This window comes from Triturus cristatus, chromosome 2_1, assembly GCF_964204655.1.
Source record: "Triturus cristatus chromosome 2_1, aTriCri1.1, whole genome shotgun sequence".
Lineage (NCBI taxonomy): Eukaryota > Metazoa > Chordata > Amphibia > Caudata > Salamandridae > Triturus > Triturus cristatus.
The window spans coordinates 344,695,775-344,715,738 of NC_140581.1; the positions used below are offsets into that span (position 1 = coordinate 344,695,775).

Below are 19,964 nucleotides of genomic sequence, written 5' to 3' on the forward strand. Positions count from 1 at the left end.
CGGTCTGCTTCGCTGAAGCTCCCGCCGGATGCCGAAGTCTTTGCATCACCAGAGGTGGATTACCAGACTTCCCCAAGGCTACCCTGAGTCCACAGCAAAGGTGAGGCCCGTGGGTGATGTGGAACTGTGACCCCTGGACCCCATGATCTTTTGCAGCAACAGCAACTTCCTGGTCCTCCTCGAATTTGTGCTTTGGGCTCCGAGTAGCCCCAGCCTTGAGCACCTTCTGCACCGAAGATTGCTGGCCTCCACTCCATGAGGGACCCGTGTGCCAGCTTAAAGTGCGACCGCTTGATGCTCCTTCGCAAACACTAGCCTGTTGGCTAGCAGGTCCCCACAAAGGCAACTCATTTTATAATTTGGCTTTCCTGGTTCCTCCAGAGATGCCCTGACTTACCCTCGCTGGGTGAGTCCCTCAGACCTTGCAGGTCTGCACCGCAGCCCCTTCTCTAAATTCCAGTGACTTGCCTTTGCCAATGCTTGTTGGGTCCATTCTGGTTGCCCACAATGCAGCACTCGACAGACTTTGTGGGACAGCTCGAATCTGACTCATGGACTTCTTCAACGCCTCCTGGACATCGTGGATGAAGATTGAAGACAACCATCAATTCACATGAAGCACCCGACATCTGTGGGCATTGTTCCATCTTGCCCTAGGTCACTGGCAAGTGACCCAGACTCTGTCTACTCTGCTTTCCGTTTCCTTACATCATAGAACCAGGCTTGGATCTCTCCAGACACTTCTCCTCTTCACGCCAGCAGCACTTTTTGCAGGCTTCCATTGAAATGGATGACGCGACCCGACACCAAAACACACCTATGCACCCGGATTCCCTGGGTGAGGTAACTCGAGTACTCTGGTGCTCATGTGTGTGCTAGCCCTAGAACTTCTTAAGTCCAAAAGGTTTTGGTCCTGACTTGATTACAAGCTTCCCTAATCTTCAAATTTACAACCGCTACATCGCCCATAGAAGATAACGGGAACCTGTGGTTGTGTTCTCACACTGCATACAGTCCCCGTGGGTCCCCTGTGTCACTGCCTTGGGTGGTCCCTTGGGGTCCCAGAGATTCTACAGGCTCTAGGCCTTGTGTCTAGTTCAGTTGTGGTTCGTATATACCTTTTTTGGTATATGTTTTGGTACGCCCCTAGGGCCCAAACGTGTATTTGTGCTATCACTGATGACTGCTATCTTGTAACTTAAGTACTTTGAACTCCAGTCCCATAAAGAGACTAGAGGGGTGTGTGTTAACCTAAATACATATATCTCAAATATATACCTGGTGTGTTTGTCCTTTCATGTGATCATTCAAGACATCATACACTGGGAAAACAATCTGCTTTACAGTCCTTCAAAAAATCGCCTGAAGTCTGCTCTCCATACCTACCACTAGGATAGCTTTCAATAAAGGTTGTCTTTAACCTATCATCATAAGGGGTTTTTTGGACTGATACAAGGTGCCCAGTAGAACTAGTGGACAGCATATATCAGGCCACCGTCTCACAGGGAGCATTGGGGATTTGATGCCCTGTGAGGTACTGGGGCCAGGCCAATACATTCTGCATGATAACCAATGTTAGTTGCATAGCCCTCATTGTAGGTTGACTCATAGGCTAAGTTACACACAGTTGATGCAAGAATACCTCTTGCTGAATAAATTGATTACATTTTTGGCAAATGTGTTTTTTTATCACTCATTGCTTGCCAATGGTGTGATTAGTAATGCTTTCGTAGCAGTATTCCTGGCAGTCTTTATTGAGTACAACTGCAAATCTTGCCACGTCACAGTGTATTGTAAGAACTTGAGGAACAGTGTGTCCTTAGTGGGTTATAGGCTGCCACAAAAAAAACTTATGCTAACTAGTGTGTGTTGTAGTTGGCACCCATGGCCCGTAATGTTGCAAAAAAGTGCAGGGACACATCTCATTAGTTTGTTTTTAATGGAGGACAACACCCTTGAATCACACACAAATGTACACTTGCAGTGATGCCCTGAAATGGTACTTACCACTAAGAGCAACATTACCATTGTGGTGTAAGTACACAGGTCAGCATCAATGCATACCAATTACCAGCAAGACTAATGTAACAATAAGTGGTGCTTTGTCCATTCAGTGGCTCTGAGTCTAAAGTATCAGTCTGCCTAAGGACATAGATAGCTTGAATGTGCCACAAAGATCACCTTTGAAAATACACATGTGATGCCTCTCACAAAACATCTATACAATTGAACATGCAAACCCTACTAACAGATTTGCCCCTTATTTTTCAGAGAATGCTGCTTCCACATCTCAAGAGGTGGATGACAGCAATCTGTTGGATGATATGGATGACAAACCTCCCTCCATTGACAATGGCACACTGGAGGAGCTAATAGCAACTCTCCGGTCATCTACACCACCTCCAGAGCATGACAACAGTGTGATTGCTGCTCAAGAGGAACCCCCAGCCCCACCCCCACCAGAATCAGCCGCCACAAACATGAGCACAGAGTGGGAGAACACACAGCGCGAGTTCCAAAGAACCGCTGTATCTCTACAGCGGGAGCTACTCAACGAGGTACATGTTGCAGTGGTGAGTATGGGTGGCATAATGCAAGCCATACTACGAAGCATAAATCCGGATATGGCTAACATCAGCCCTAGGCAAGCCAGCTCCACCCAAACACCGGGACTAGCTCAATCACTGGCAAACATCTCTAATATCATGAGTCAGAGGCATGTGCAAATGCCACCACAAAGTGCCACCAGGGATGTAGCCCAGCACCTACAAAGCATTGACAACAGAATGAGAGACATGCAGCAACGTCAAGACCACTACATGTCAACCCTCACAGCCTTTCATGGTGAGTTGCTGACTGTGATAAAATATCAGCAACTGATGCTGAATGCCCTAATGGTTAACGTAATCTCCCCTGAACATGTGTTCCCTCACACATCCTCTGCCACTGCTGGTGGTAGCAGTGGGACAACATGCCCTGCAGAAAACAAAGCCAACAAGCCACACTCTGATGACTCGGACAATGAATTTGCAACCCACTTACAGAGGAAGACTGGTAAATAAATGACAGTACGTCACAGGTGTCGTATGACAACCCCCAAAAAGTCACTTCAATGGGAACAATGTCCGGCAGACAAGAGTATCCTGAAAAATTGTATAACTGTGCCACACTACCTATTTTCATTTTCAAAAACTGAAGTCAAATACATTGTGACTTTAACAATGTATCAATCAACAACCTCCGTTTCAAATCAAATATCTTGTTCCCAGCACTCTCAAACATGTCAACGAGTGCTGTTTCTTCACTTGAGTGTCAAGGACAATGTGCCCTTGTGTCCGGTTTGTACCATTCCACATTATCACTGTGTATAATGTATGATGTCAAATCCAGACACACGTGGAATAGTGGCTAGGTACAATATAAATGTTTGTAAGTATGACTAATTAAATGTGAAAATACATGCTGTCACATGTAGCAATTAGTGAATGTTACTCATGAATGTGCTGCAGCGTATCACCACAAGCCCCTCCTCAACACAGAAATGCCACACATATTCAATGTAAAATCTGCATTCCTGTGCTCTCCCCTGTGCTGGTGCTGAAACCTCTGCCATATGCCGGTGTATGCACCCTAGCAGCATTCCTGCGTCATGGTGGGGTGATTATTTGTGCATGAATGTGCACCTCTACACACAAAAATTCTCTCAATTGGCTTTTGGTGAAATGCATGCTGTACACTGCAGCAAAACTTCTAAATCAAAGAAACGTGCAGAAAGTCAAAGCATAGTCATCAATGTGCCCCTATCTGCCACACCTAGTCAGGCGTAGCATGCTGATGCATTAGCAGGATTAGGATTCCTTGTAAATCTGGAATGCCGTCTCCTTCCAGTGTTTTGAGGTGTGAACACCCACAGTAACCCACATGGGACACAACTTTCACAAATACAGCTTTGCAAAAAATGGATGGAGTGACAAGTGCAGCATTGGATGATGTACGTATTGTGGCACTGGTCCCATGTGATCTTTGTGCTGCATTCGACAGGGTCTCCAAACAGATCTCACTGCAAAGGTTGGAGTAGGCAGCCAAAGTGGCCATTGCACTGGACTGGTTCAGCTCTTGACCTCCTGAGAGGAGCTTCCATGGAATGGATCCCCCTTACACCTCCATGCCTCACACTATTAAAGAGGGTGTGCCACAGGGCTCAGCTCTGAGCCCAACACTTCTTGATCCATATGTCCAACCATTAGCTGCGCTGTCCATTTTGTGAGAGTTCACAGTAGTATCACATGCAGATGATACGCACTTGCACTTTCCAATAACTGGGTGCCGGATGGCCACAATTTTGGGATAAGTTTTGCTGATGTTGCTGGGTGGATGACTGCCAACTGCCTCTAGCTCCATGCCAGCAAGTCTGAGGTGTTGCTGGTGAGTAAAGATCATAAGCTGTGGAGTGAATGCTGGTGGCCTTCAACCTTTGTTTGTGCACTCACACATAAACAGGTGGTGAAAGACCTGTGTGTCTGGGTTGGCTCTGCTGGCATCATCCAGGTCCAGACTAACAAAGTGGCTGGAAGGTGTCTTTGTATACTAAGGGGGTTCACACTGCTGTTGGTAGTTATTTTTGTCAAGCCATACATCAGTCAGTTTATTGTCCAGGACTCTTTTTTTCAGAAAAAGTATTACTGCACCTTTCTCCAGCTGGGGGCAAACAATTCTGAGATTGTGAGACTGGCGAGGGTCCCATACAGCTGCCAGGACTCTACTTGGTCCCTATAGAACCTGCTCCAACACCAGCGCCAGTTGTTGGCTTCACTGGCTGGCGGTAGCCAGAGTAGTGAGTACAAGCCTCTCTGCATTGCGTCTAAGGTTTTTAATCCATCCTCTCCTGGCATCTTGCCCTACATGCTGTCACAATACACCACCACTCGCCAACTCTGAGCAATAGGTCAACAGCTAGTGGTTGTCGCACGTGTAAGGAAGGTGTGAGCTGTTGTGTGCTCCTTCTGCACAATAGCAGCTCAACTCTTGAACTCATTTACTACACACATTTGCAGCATGGAGTATTCTCTGTGCTTTTGTGAGCTTAGGTTATCAAGATTCACCTCTTCACTTAAATGTAGGCCTCCTTCTGTCACCTGCCACCTGTTGTGTCTGCTACCAGTGCTGGGAGGGCCCTTTGCTGGGAGAGCTGTGCGCAACATAAGACGTCTACACAGAACATAACATAACAAAGTCTACACATGGTGGATGGGTGAGTCGCTGTAAGAATGGGGCTGAGAAAAGCTCTGCCAGTGTGTCACAAAAAGTCACTTACTGGCTGCGCAAGACGATTTAGATTCTGCACATACACCATTGATGACGTTGTGTCCAAATATATTATTGTTATGCCTTCAACAAGATGGGCTGAATTTTTCACCTGGGTACTTCATACACCATCCTTAAAACGTAAATACGCCTGTATACAGACACTGTGTTGTCCAGTCATATGAACTACCCACTTGTAACACAATGACTACTTTTACATGAACATGGTGTAGCTATTACAACACCGAGGGAGATGCTGTGTGGGGCGTACATTCTGTACATCTGTGTAAGAGGCAAGCAATATTTTACTTACATATATCAACATCGTATCCAGCAGAGACTGAATATTGATAGATACACATGCAGAGGTTGTCCGAAGACTCATAATTAGAATTCCAAACGTATGTATGTGTCAGACCACTATTGGCTACCAAAAAAGCAAAGCACAGATGTTGCATGAACATGTACATCTAGTCAGACATGTAGCAGCAACCTACCAGTATGTACTAATATGATGCACTCAAACATGAACTGGTGGTCACAGTCCATGTGCCCATTAACTCACACATACAACATAGTAAATGCTGAACATCAAAGAATATAGTCCAATGTAGGTAAATAAAGTGTTGATATATAAAAAAAAGGTTGAAGAAAAATATACATAAATAACACCCACTCTAAAATAGCTTAAAAACTAATCTAATTTCCTAAACCTATCTAAACTAACTAACCTTACACTACCTAACTTAACTTAATGTACCTAAGCTAAACTATGATCACGCAGACAACTAAACATCAACCCCCACCCCCTTAACACATCAATGCACAATAGACATACACATACTTAACCTACAGATAAATTAACTATTATTGTATTTAAAAACAAATACATATATTTTTTTTATACACTATCAATACACATAACATGACCCCCACCCCAAAAAGTTATTAAAATCCCCTATGATTAAAAAATGGAATAAGGTATCAAAAATCTACAACTAACAAACCTAACTAATCTAACTATGTCTACATATATTAACTACTATAAAATTACTAAGAAAAGGAATCTTACAGATTAAAAAAAACCTAACACAATAATTATCAAAAAATATATACAACAGCCCTCATATCAGGCTGATCAAATGTTTCAGTCTGTGCTGCACCATGTCCAATTTTTGGTGCAAAATGTCTATTTTATTGTCCATTGCTTCCAGTCTGTCCATCAATGTGTCCATGTCTTTTGGAGCAATGCCCTGTCCTCCTGACTGGCCAGATGTGGAGGGGGTGGGTCCAACAGCTCCTGGTGCTGTGCCTGGGGCCACGGTAGGCACAGGAAGCTGGGGTGTCTGCCTGCCACCCTTTGCCGCGGGGTTGGTGACCCATGTATTGGCAGCCCGCTGTTTCTCATACTGCCAGGAGGTCCACCGGAAGCCCTTTGCCACGGACAAGATGTGTGTGTATCGGGCCTTCCTGATGCGGAAAGCCTGTTCCTCTTCGGCATTCGTGTTATCTGTATGAAAAGAGGGACATGTGTCAGTTCACCAGAACATGACGGACAGAAATTCATAGGAAATGCATGCTATCATGTGTAATGTAACCAACATTCGGGCAAATCATGTGGTAAATTTGTGGCCCACACACACCAATACAGAACTACTGATTTTGGTCTGCACATGCTGTGCAGTCAACTGAATGTCATGGTTGCACGTTAATCATTGCCACACTTGACATAGTAACTAATTAATGAGGAGCCATATGAATGAAAAACGAGGCAACAGGCATCATGGCATTTGATCATTTTCTCAAAGAAATTCCATCTGGCTAGCCTTGTATAAGTCATGGAGTCATGTGGACATTAATCTGCAATGGATGCTAAGTTCTGACAGTGTCACAGTTTGTCATGGATCAAGAACATCTTCCCTAGAATATTTACCACTTGCCCATTCATTTCACACTCCAACAGAGGAATGCAATGTAGTAGCAATTTTCTTTTAGGAACACAGAGATGTGGTTGCTGTCTCAACACCAAGGAGACTCATAATTGATTACAATACTCAAGTTGAATGGCATGCAGCATGCCACGTAGTACTTTCATGGTGAAATTAACGTCTGCTTTGTTTTTACAGCATACATGCAACGAGCACTAAAATGTAGACTATAGTTTTAGTGTGTATTGTCTAATCTACAACACACCAAAACAGTTCTACTGTAGCTTGCAGCTACTTAGTCATCATGACATAGGATCAAGGATGCGTCACAGCATCATGACATAAGTCCTACATTGTCATGAATGTGAATGCAATTGTTGAATACAGGATGTGCCACACTTGTGTGTTGACATACTTTAATAGTGTCACCTACCGTATGCACCAAAGCAAATCAAAGCAATGTCACCATCATCCCTCATCTGTCCCATGGGGAAAAAGGGACAATCAAGCTGTACAGTTCCAAGGATGACATCTGAAGGACTCTTGCACAGCTTTTGAAGTGTTTGGACTCCAGAAATGCTCCCCTGCAGTCCATGCATTAATTGTGAATGCATCAATGCTGCCCAGGGTCATCATGGCACTAGGGCATCTGATTGATTGTTCCATACACATCCAATCATCTGTGGGAACCCCATTGTAAGTCAAGTACAAACAGAAATTTGGAAAGTGGGTCTTTAATACGTCTAGACATAAGATGAGGCTGTCAGCCAAATAATCATCTAGGAGGGTGATTCCTGTCTCACAAACAAATTGCTCTGTACATTGAAAAACAAAAAGCCAGCATACTCTTTAAAGAAGCCTTGATGAAGTCCAGGAGGACGAAATGGGCATGGGCTGCCATCTTTTGTGTTACATGTAGGAAAAGTCTATGCATGGACACTACACCAGCTGTGGAACATCATCCTGGAAACTGGGTGGATTGTTTAAGCCATTTTTTCAACATAAGGAAATACATGCATACTAGTCACATTGCTTTGCTGTTATTCGGTGCATATGGTACATAGTGTCATCTAGACTCCGTCATAGGAATAGTGGATACATATCCAAGGTCGGTGGGTCTTCTAGCACAATGGAACCACATGATAAATGTGATGAGCTACAGATTGAATGCCAACTACATGACTCACAGATATATTGATGTGCAGATCGCAAGGCATATCAACTGGACAGTTCCCTACATTACAATTTAACATTGTCATTGACCCAGCACAAGGATTACAGCAATCAAATACATAATATACTATACACAGTACGCAAACACGCCATCAAACTCGTGGACCTAATCAACACATCCTCCACGGACGTTGCCTTCCTGACGGAGACCTGGATGACCGCCTCCTCTGCGCCCGACATCGCCATAGCCATCCTGGACGGCTACAAGATCACTGGCAGGAACCGCAACAACGGAGTAGGACGTGGACTCGCCATCGTCATCGTCAACAAGAACACCCTCCGGGGCTCAACCAGCACTGACGACACCCTCAGCACCGTCGAACTCCTGCACTTCAAGATCCACAAAGACCACAACACCATCCTCAGAGGAACCCTCGTCTACAGACCCCCTGGACCCTGGCCTCAATTCAGTGACACCATCGCCAATTTCGTCAGCACGCATGCCATGGCCTCCACTGACTACATCCTCCTCGTAGACCTGAACTTCCACCTCGAGAACAGCAAAGGCGGCAACTCCGCCAACCTGATAGACAACCTCGGACTCAGACAGCTCATCAGAACGCCCACCCACTCCGCCAGCCACACGCTTGACCCCAGATTCTCTTCTACCTCCCATGTCACTTTCAGCCACACCACCAAACTCCACTTGACCGACCATCGCTACATCCACTTCACCTTCAAGAAACCCACTACACCCCACCACACTCAACTGATCACATGCCGCAGCTGGATCAAAGTCAACGATGAACAGCTTAACACCACCCTTGCCCAGAGCCCATACGCCAACCCGACCAACACTGACTCCGCCACAAGCAACCGCAGGCTATGGATCAATGACTGTGCCAACACTCTCACCCCGATCAAAAGAACCTCCAACAGACACATTGACAAGAAGGCTGGCTGGCTCACTGTGGACATACAGGCTTCCATACAAACATGCCAGAAACAAGATAAGAAATGGCACCACAAACAGACACCAGACAGTATGCGGGCCACAAGAACGCCATCCTCAGACACCATCACCTCATCTGAACTGTTAAAAGGGCCACCTCCAAGGACCGCATAGACAACAACGCCCCCAACAACAAAGAGCTTTTCAACATCGTGAAGGTACTCTCCAACCCCGGCTCCAACACCAATGACATCCCAACATCGCAAGACCTGTGCGACTCCCTTGCCACCCTCTTCCATTGCAAGATCGCAGACATCCACAATAGCTTCAACAACCAAAACGCCTTGACAGTCACCGACACCTCAGACCCCCCGGCCACCATCCACACTGACCCCCTGCTCACCTGGACCAATGTGAACAACGACGACAACATCCAAATCATGAACACCATCCACTCCGTCTCTCCGTCTGACCCGTGCCCGCACCACATGTGTAACAAAGCTAGCACCACCATCGCACCCCATCTCCGCAAGGTCATCAACATCTCCTTCGAGACTGCGACCTTCCCGGCGAGCTGGAAGCACGCCGAGATCAACGCCTCACTCCAGATGCAAGGGCCCTTCGGCTACTCCAGTCCTAGTGGCAATGGGCACTCCATTTTGCCTTGTGGATAGTGGCAAGGCCTGTCTGACACTGTTGTGGTTTTTAATCTGTCCACACATGTCTCCATGTAGTACAACATTCACAACATGTTACATCATGGTCTTTGGAATTTGAGTGCGAAATCAAGGTTCACACTGCAGCAGGAAGTTGTGGTCATACCATAGTTGCCCACATACAGAGTCTAGCTTCCATCCTCGCACATCATACACATCACTGGTGGCGTTGGGGTCTTCAAAGCTGTTGATCTCCCCCTGTGTATATGGCAGTGGGCCACCTAAAAGAACAGTAACAGATGTACAATTAGGTATTGAATCACATCATATGTACATGCAATTCTTAAAAAAATTTCTTTAGCGTGACACATGCATGTAATTACCAGGCCGTGTCACTCCTTTTACATTGAGTACAGCCATATTTTTCCACCCACACCCGGACACTGTAAACACTTGATTAATTCCACATCACTGTTCACTGACTGTGGAACAAACATGTGTGGCATCCCTGTGATTTTGCACATGCATCAACAGATTCATCAGACATGCCCTTATGCAGATACTGTTGCCAACTGCTGTAAGGATGGCTGTTTCAAAAATGTGTCTGCACATGCACATGTGTAAGCATTTATTTGCCTCAGACACTCACAACACTTCTTCGACTCTCAACATTCCCGCAGCATGTAAAACTCTATCTTGTTCTCTGATTGCCCACTGATATGACCTTGCAGATGAATTTCGCATTGTGGCTCACACATGACTAGTGTTACATTTGGCTGCCTGCTTCACACTCCGTTCAGGATGCTGATTCACCTGAAGTGCATCCACCATGACGAATACAGAGTTCAAGGTGTACATCCATGAAACATTCAAAAGAACATGTAGCTTGATGCATGTACACACTGCAGATGCACAGTATTAGCCCATCAGCCAAACCCCTCTTTAGCCAGCAAAAAGACAAACTCAATCATTGGCCATGCATATACACAATCCATCAGCTCAAACTTGGATCACTTTGTATGGACTGTACCAGTGTCAAATCTATACGATACAAGATTTACATACCCAGCAACACCCATGGACAGTAATACAGACTACAATGCACTCTGGCATTCACCACCAAGTACACGCACACTACGTACACACAAACCTACACCAACTATGGATCATGAAATGCCCCCCTTTGAAGATTAGCCATGGAGATCTGTTTCATCCTCAAAAAACTTGCAACAGATGGAGCGTTACTCACAGGAATCATGGGAAACACTACCTTTCCATCACAAATTTGCAAATGCCTCACCAATTAATAATCCCATATCATGAATAGTTTGCAACAACTGTCTGGAATGTGTACATGCCATTGCACTCAATAGGTACATCAAAATCACAAAGTTAAGCTCAAGCCACAGCACGCTCAACAGCAAACACCTACGTGCACAGATCCGGGTCTGGGCAGGACAACACCCCTGTGGGAACCTCGTCCAAATACCTTCCTGCCCCTGAGCACATACATCATTGCCCAACATGCAATCACATACATGTACCACATACTTGTGACATAGCTCAACTCACATCTTGACTACATCAGTGTCAACAGATGTGCAAAATGCATGGACAAGCTTGTAAACATCAGACAGTAACAACTTGTCACAAGCCACAGCCACAAGGACGGTCCCAACATCAACACATCCACCACACCCAGACCACATACCCCCATGGACTGACCTGTCTGACGTACACCTCCATGTCAACTAAACAGCTGCATCCATATAAAACAATTAGCACCCCACAAAGGAAATGACAGAAGATTGACATATAAAAACTATTATGAGCCACAAACCAAAATGCCAACAACACCTTGCACTACACAAGCTTGGTTCTCAATGGACCACACAGATGGTTATCGTAATGTGGAGATGATGTTGCACCAGTCTCCAACACCGACACACAGCAGCACAGGAAGTCAACATGGTTCACAAACAGACCACATCATTTGTGAGGCACATGCAGACACCATTTGGCAAAGATGAATAACGGCGAGGCTAAGACACAGGAAATCCCCTTAAGAAGGATCCAAACCAAGAACACCATATCAACAATCCACCCACACATCATATTTTTTAATGAGCAAGTGAATCACCCAATCAATCCTCACTAACTCCTGAAATGCAAATGTAAGAATCCACTTCACGAGTTACATTTGCAGAACTTGCATTGTGCATACTGACATCTCCCCCTCATAGGACCACTACAACAAGCTCTGCTCATACTTCCACATGGATGTTATGTGCCTCCAGGATAATTTCCAGTATGAGACACAGGTCTATGAAAAAAAAGAAATCTTCATGCAAACCCAGCTACCCCTCCATCTCATCTTGGACAACATTAAGCACCACAGACAACGCATCTACCATGAGACTCATCCACTGATGATCACAAATGAACCCCTGTCACAAACCTCTCCTACCAATCTGCCACACACGTCACTCCAGCATTAAGCGTTTACAATGAAGTCGGCTGTGTAATAGTGAGATTATGCACCTTAAGTGTAACTGCGCCTACTTACGAACCACATTCAATGAGCTGACTACAATCAACCTGCGCAGACCACACCATGCACCTCTCCTTTTGAAATGTATAGAACAGACTCTGCAACTGCAGCTGGATTCCAACCCTCACATGTAAGTAGCCTAATAATGATTCTGATGCCTGGTTGATTCATCGATTGATGCCTCATGCTTACATACACAACCAGAGTCATGTATATCTTGAAATATGCACAGGATATGGACTGAAATACAAGAGTGTGCAGCAATGATGCAACACCAGACCTTTGTCTGCACCACACTGTTTAAATTCCCAAGCACTGGAATACAACATGGACATTTTCAAGATTCCTTGTGCAAACAGTACTTCACTATTTTCAACATACTGGTGGTGCTGGTTTGTGCTCTACATTGACAATGACCTGCAAATCCAGCCAGCGTGTCTTACCATGCCCTTGTGATCATGCAACCTTTCCACTCAATTGTTTGCAAGGAAGCTATGTTCCATGTTGTTAGCTGTGGATGTTCACACACAACACCCATAGCCACTGATGCATTGCCAGACTTACAAAGGAGCAATAAACTGTGAAAGCATCAGAATGGCACTCCACCCTAGGGCTGGCATAGTTTGTCAAAATAAATGTGAATATTTATTCATTTCCTTTTCCATCGCTCAATGCATGCTGCATTTGACTGCACACATTGGGGGAGTTAATCTGATCAATTGTAACATTAGGGTGCATGAAGGTGCCCCTTCATGAACAGACACTATCGCCCCATGACGTAGGCAGCCATGTTCCTGTGTGCAAGGTTGCCTGCACCTGCACATGGTGGCAGGTTGTGTGCCAGCACAGGGCTTGGCACAGAGATTCCACATGTGGTGTAAAAGATGTTTGATGCCTGCAACTTGGAGGTAATTCTGCTTTGCATAGTCAAATGTCTTGCAGCACCGTGCAGCGTTTGTATCCTACTGATCCGCCCCATAGTTTAAAGCATCACAATAATATTTCCACTTTTGGCACTGGTGCCTGTGTGTGTGTGAATACAGACAATTTCTATTGCAACATCATATAAATTGGTTACAACATATGTGTCTGTGACCACACAACAATCCTTTTTTTGACTGAGATCATATGTAATTCCACCCAGACCATTGCAACGCCAATTGATCGATCATACGATTTGTACAGAGGGAGATATGGCATAGCTTGTCACCTCTGAGGAAAACAATATGAGTACCAACAAACATTTACTTACCAACTGGACAACCAACCTCCAGGCCAAGATGGTCAAGCAGGTCAGCCTCCCTGGTGATGACATCCTGCCAGTGGTGCTTGATTTGGTGGGGTGTGCGTTGAACATCAAAGAGACGCCCCAGATGTTGCTGCACCTGGGTCCACCGCCGCTTGCGCTCCTCCGTGTCGTACCCCTGGCTAACTCTGCCACCCATGCTGATCTTCCTGAGCAGGTAGTGAAAGATCAGCCATATGAGGCCGCCAAACTCCCTGTTGGTCAAATTTCTTGACCTTCCCAACATATTAATTTTTTTCTTTTTGGAAAAGGAAACTTACAATCACTAATAAAGGAAACGTATACAAAATATTAACTTAGATAAATAAGCAATTACCCCACCTGTATATGAACACTAAAACTAACTACCCCTATTAACAAACACCCCAAAATACAAATATTACTGACACACACAAGACTGACAAATGACTCAAGACAGACAAACAAACTTCAAAAGACACAGAGGACTGACAAATAACTCTTGAAAAGACAAATAGAAACAGCACAGACTCCAACAAGCTCCTCCACCAAGCACACACCTAGAGATAATGAGTGGAAGGGAAAGTAACTAGGCACTTCCTGGTTTGGGAGGTTCTGGAATCATTGCATCATTTCCTGCTTAGATGCGACACGTTTTGACGTTTTGTGTCACGCTTCCGTCGATGCATAGATTTCCAGCTCTTGCTGTTCATCTCACGTATGCATGCATGACGCTTCTTTGTTTTGCGTGTTGCATCATGCATTAACATGCATTATTCATTACAAAGCGTGACGTTTGTCACAGTGCGTGGCGCATTATTGAGATGCTACCCGTTTTTGTGACTTTGCGACACTTTACATGTAGATGCGACTTGTTTCTGGGGGCTGAGTGAGTAGAGTCAGATTAGTAGATGCTTTACTCGTGGGAAATTGCGTCACTTTACACGGGATGCAACACTTTTCATGGGGATTATTGAGGCAGATTATAAAATGATCCACGCTTGGCTAATTGCGACACTTTACAGTGAGATGCAACACTCATCTGTGGTCTGAGTGACTCAATCCTAATTTGTCACTGTATAGATGTGTATGTGTGGGGGAAGAACTACCAGGAAGTGTTGCATCGTAGCACCGTGCGCATTTCGCCTGCGCAATGCTGCGGCACTCCTGAATGCACAGGTATGCCACGTATTCACAGGAATATGTTGCATTTCCATGCTTCACCCTGCGCTGGTGTACGCGCTAGGCCTGGACCCTTGGAGCCTGGTGCATGGATGCGTGCGTCACGGGATATTATCTGTGTGCATGAAGGGGCACCTCCCTGCCCATGAACAATCAATACAGGCATTATCCACTTGAAATGAGTGCTCTAGACTGCAGCACGGATATGAAGCGGGAGAAGGCAAGCTGAAAATACAAAGGGGCAAATTTACAAGCCCTTTACGCCATATTTGTGGGGCCGTTGCCTCACTTTTGTGACGCAGTGGCGGCGCTAAGCCAGCGCCATACTGTTGTCTATTTACAACATGACACATCACTTTTACGGCCATGCTGCGTCAAAACCCTGCGCCTGCTTGATGCATGCATAACGATTGACGCAGCATGTTAGGGATAGGGGCAACCCGAGCCTTGCAGGAGCTGCGTTTCTCTTGCAACGCAACTTCAGCAATGCGCCGCATTTCCACAGGAGGATGCGAAACGCATCTGCCCATCCGTGCACCACGGTGCACCACATTGTCAATGCGGCGCATCAGTGTTGGCGCACGGGTGGGCAGATGCGTCGAAACTCTTCTGGTGCATCCCTGTTGATTAGCAGAGATGCGCCAGAAGTAGAAAATCTGCCCCAGAATGTCTCCTTTTTGCAACTCGTTACGCCACCTCTAGGGTGGTTTAGTATTCAAATGCATCTACAGGATATCAATAGATTGGTCAATCTGGATATGTATCTTGTTCCATGTGTGTTGTGTGTGAACTACCACAGCAACGGACATGCAACTCACCTTCTACGCTAAGTGCTGCATGTGAAGCGGATGTATTTTGAAGGAGATGTTAAGTCACACAGGGTGGCTTTTCCTCTCCCTGTACATATGGATGGTCCCCATGCACCACCATTACGTCAGACAAAGTGACGTTGTGGTGTCTCTGGGGGCTTGTCATTCTACCCGGAGTTGTTGTGCATGGGATGTGTAATGTATGGTACATGTGTGTATTCTGTCTCAACATGTTGCCTTATTGAATGTTGACTTGTGTGGTTAATTGTCACCAACATTTCCATATGTAATGTTATATGTGTCTATAATCACTGTGAATTAGGATTGGTTTGTGAGTGGTACTTCCAACTTGCACTTGCACAGCAGGTGCCTAACATTACATCACACATTGTTGGCACTGCCTGCATGTCATTGCTTAACATGTGACTGTGCGCAAACATGTGGCTTTTGTTCTGCTCCATGGCTGGACTGCTGCATCACTTTTCACATGTCCATACGTGACACATCAGCATCACAAGGAGGTTTTGCTTTAGCACATGTTTTTAAATGGGTGATATTCGGGGCCACTTTCGGCAGCTATGCTTGTCAGGCACACCACACAGACATCCTTAACTCATGTTGCAAGTGTGCATGATTCACTGCATGTCAGCTATTTGTGCAAAATAGGGTTGCACACAACAATGAAACATGTTTTGGAGCTGATGTTTCATTCCTGTGCTATGCCAGTGCCACAGCTTGTCACAACCAGGGTGCTTGGACTGGCATGCAGCGGCAGTTTCATGTATATCGGCACATGTATATGTGTATCATATGAACTTGAAAGTTAATGTACACGAAGTTGACGAGCCAACTTTAAATTTTAATATGTAATTTATTGAACATTGTAACAAACAAAGTTTCTAAATCATGTGAAGAATTGTGTGACTATGTGTGTGCGGCGTCGTATCCCTGCTGCGGTGTGGTGGATGCCTTGGACTTCGGGTTGCCCTTCATCAACATCCTCCACCTGTCCAGGCTGCTGTTCCTCCTCCTCCCAGGGCACATTTGATTTACACAGATGTTGTGTAGGATTGCACAGGTCATAATCATTTTGCACACAGTTTCCGGCGAATACAGTAGCCTTCCGCCTGATAAATCAAGGCAACGGAATCTGGACTTCAGCATTCCAAAGCTACGTTCAATGATGTTCCGAGTCCGGCAATGGGCATGGTTGTATGCCTTCTGTTGTTCAGTCTGTGGATTAGCAAATGGTGTCATCACCCACATCTGTAGTCCATATCCTTGATCAGCTGTAATTGGAAGGTAATAGATACGTGTTACTTTAGGCTGACATCAGTATACATGGCATATGTCCTATGTCTACTATGGCTACCTGCGCAATGTTTGAAACTACTCAAGTACATGTTTATAGGATTCATGTGTGGTGTGGGTGGACAGTGTGTGGCCTTGACTCCTCTGATGTGTGCACGCTAAGCGGGGGATGGGCAGTTGCTTTTTTCAACACATATCATCTAGCAGCCCAATTTAAATGGTGCATGCAGAACATGGGTGATTGTTTGCAGGACACTGTGGAACAGGGGGAGAGGGCCCTGGCCTTCAAATACTCTCTCAAATTGTACTGTACCTCCATATTCCAACAGGCAGCCTCCCAGGGGAACTCAAAACAGCATGGCGTGGTTAGATGGGGAGCTTGACAGGGGCAAAGATTGATGTCCCATATGCACATGACATCGCATTATACATGTGTGAGGTATCAGTTCACTGTGGGACCAGGGGCGACTGTCTGTTTGGTAGACAAAGGGTATGACTGATATTGTGTATCGGTATGAGGATGGCGTGCTCCTTCCCTTTGCTGACCTACATGAGCGATCAGGGAGCAACTTTTAGTTGCACACAACACTTACTATGGCTCTTCGTCGACACTGGAAGGAGGGCCTCATGGCAAACAAACCAGGCCTGGGATGTCAATACATAGTAACAGTGGTGGGAAACTTCCATGCGGTTACATGGCAAGAGATGCTGTTGCCCCGGACAGAACTGCGGCATGAATGGAAACTAGCCAGGGGTGAGGATATAACAGATGTAACATGTGACAATATTGTAGGGTGGTCATGGAAGGGCACTAGGGACACACACTTTCAGTTGGTGCACTTTGACATCTTGCATTGAGCTTACCTCACACCGGCAAGACGTCATAAATAATATTTTACAGGCAGGCTCAGCATCCACGTTGCTGGGGGGAGGGTGCGGAATTCCGCCTCATCATCAGGGTCTGCCCACAATTGACTGCATATTGGATTGCAGTATTGACCTCATTGGACATACTTAATGACAGAGACTTGGCATCAGATATGGGACCTTGCATACTACATTGGTTCCCCCACGCAGCTCAGAATGAGATCACTAGTACATTTATTGATATGGTACTCCTGTTGGCTGAGCACGAAATCACTTTACATTGTAAATAAAAAGGTGCCCCACCACAAGTAGATGTAAGGAAGAATTAATCATATGTGCTGAATGTGAGTGGGTGGTTACTTTGCAATAGGCGAGGAGAGTGGGAACTGAGAATGCGGTAGATGTGTCTAAAGCATGGGACACATTATTATTGCTCTTGAATGTTCCGGACAGTGATAGCGATGAGTATCCTGTAGGTAATGCTCCAAGTGGGGAGGACTAGGCACACTCTCCCGGGAACTGCAACAGTGCAAAGTGAACAGGGCCTTTGAGCAGCGTAACCTCCCAGCCATGGTGAAGTTCCCATTGCATTGTTATCAATACCCTACTAGCAAAGCTTCAGCAGTACTAACTCACACTGTGACACTTCATTAGAGCTGAGAGTGACATGTCTGGGTGGAGGGATGGGAGGGGAGTAGTAGTGGTGGATTAGATTAGAATTGATCGCTGAGTATAGTTGGAACAGATGCTTGTGTAAAACAACACACTATCGGACTTTCCTTGATATCTGTGCTACTCATTTAGGATTTTGTGAGGAATGGATTTTGAAAGTGCAGGAAGCTTATCACCCAATGGTTTTAATGTGTTTCCACTGTTCCTTCAGTACTATGTTCGTATGCAGGCAATATTACACGGATGTATGTATTTGCAATTGTTCAATTCAATCTATTATGTATTGAAATAATAATGAGTAAAATGATGGATGTTGCTGTGGATGTTCTCATACGACACACATGACACAAGACACAATTTCAAATTTGGTGTGATTCGTAAATATGGCGATGCGTCTGAATGCTACAACACCATAGGGCTGGTGTAGCGTGGCGCAACAAGGGGAACTTTTTCAGTTCTCCTTGTAATTTTACTTTCAATGCATGCTGCATTCTACAGTACACTTTTGAAGAAGCTAATGCCTGTGAAGAATAACTTGGGGGCAGCATTGTGTCACTTTGTAGACATTGACAATCTCACCATGACACAGGATGCTGTTTTTACACATGCACAGGGGAGAGCACAGGCATGCTACATGTTATGTTTTGCTTTATTGCACACTTTCAAACATTGTGCATTGCACATCTGGGCACATTACAATGTGTGGGTACAGATGACGTTTAGTCTGTGCACTGGAGAGTCAGTAGCCTGGCATTGTGGTCCCAAAAATGTTTTTTTTAAACACTGTTTTGATGTTTTTGGGCCTGCATTGTCATTCATTATGCTTGACATGCCCCTGAACAGGTAAGTTTATCAGATGGTGCACCAATACATGCTTACGGTGTGTAATTGCTATGTGCCCTTGTATAAACATGGTTGCCCATTCTAATAGTATTATTTTGCTATTTACATGCATTTCTTACAGCACCTTTCAATAGTTAATTTGAGTTAGATGCCATGTGTGCATATGTCGTCAGTGTGACTTGGTGATCAACAAAGTTTTATGTGTGATATTTCCATGCATTCCTATCTGGTGTCCCTTGGGACTTTAAGTTATGTTGCTATTTGTGTATGCAGCTTTGTACTGTATGTTATGTGGTTATAGTGTATATGTGGCAATGCATTTTCACATTGATGTATTGCATCATTTGGACCTAAGGGCATGTAATGTGGCTGTAATGTGGCATAGTAGAAGCTACTGTTGCAGAATATACTTGTATATACATTAATTTGTGCTTACATACAAGAAGCCCATT

General features: G+C 45.1%; 1 long non-coding RNA gene across 1 annotated transcript in view; it reads right to left on the reverse strand.

The window, feature by feature from the left end:
* Positions 1-16,735: 16,735 nt before the first annotated feature.
* LOC146864173 (uncharacterized) overlaps positions 16,736-19,964 on the reverse strand; it is a 41,305-nt gene continuing 38,076 nt past the window's right edge. Inside the window, exon 3 of the long non-coding RNA XR_014970064.1 lies at positions 16,736-17,108. This is a non-coding gene — a long non-coding RNA (uncharacterized LOC146864173). The remainder of the gene's footprint in view (positions 17,109-19,964) is intronic.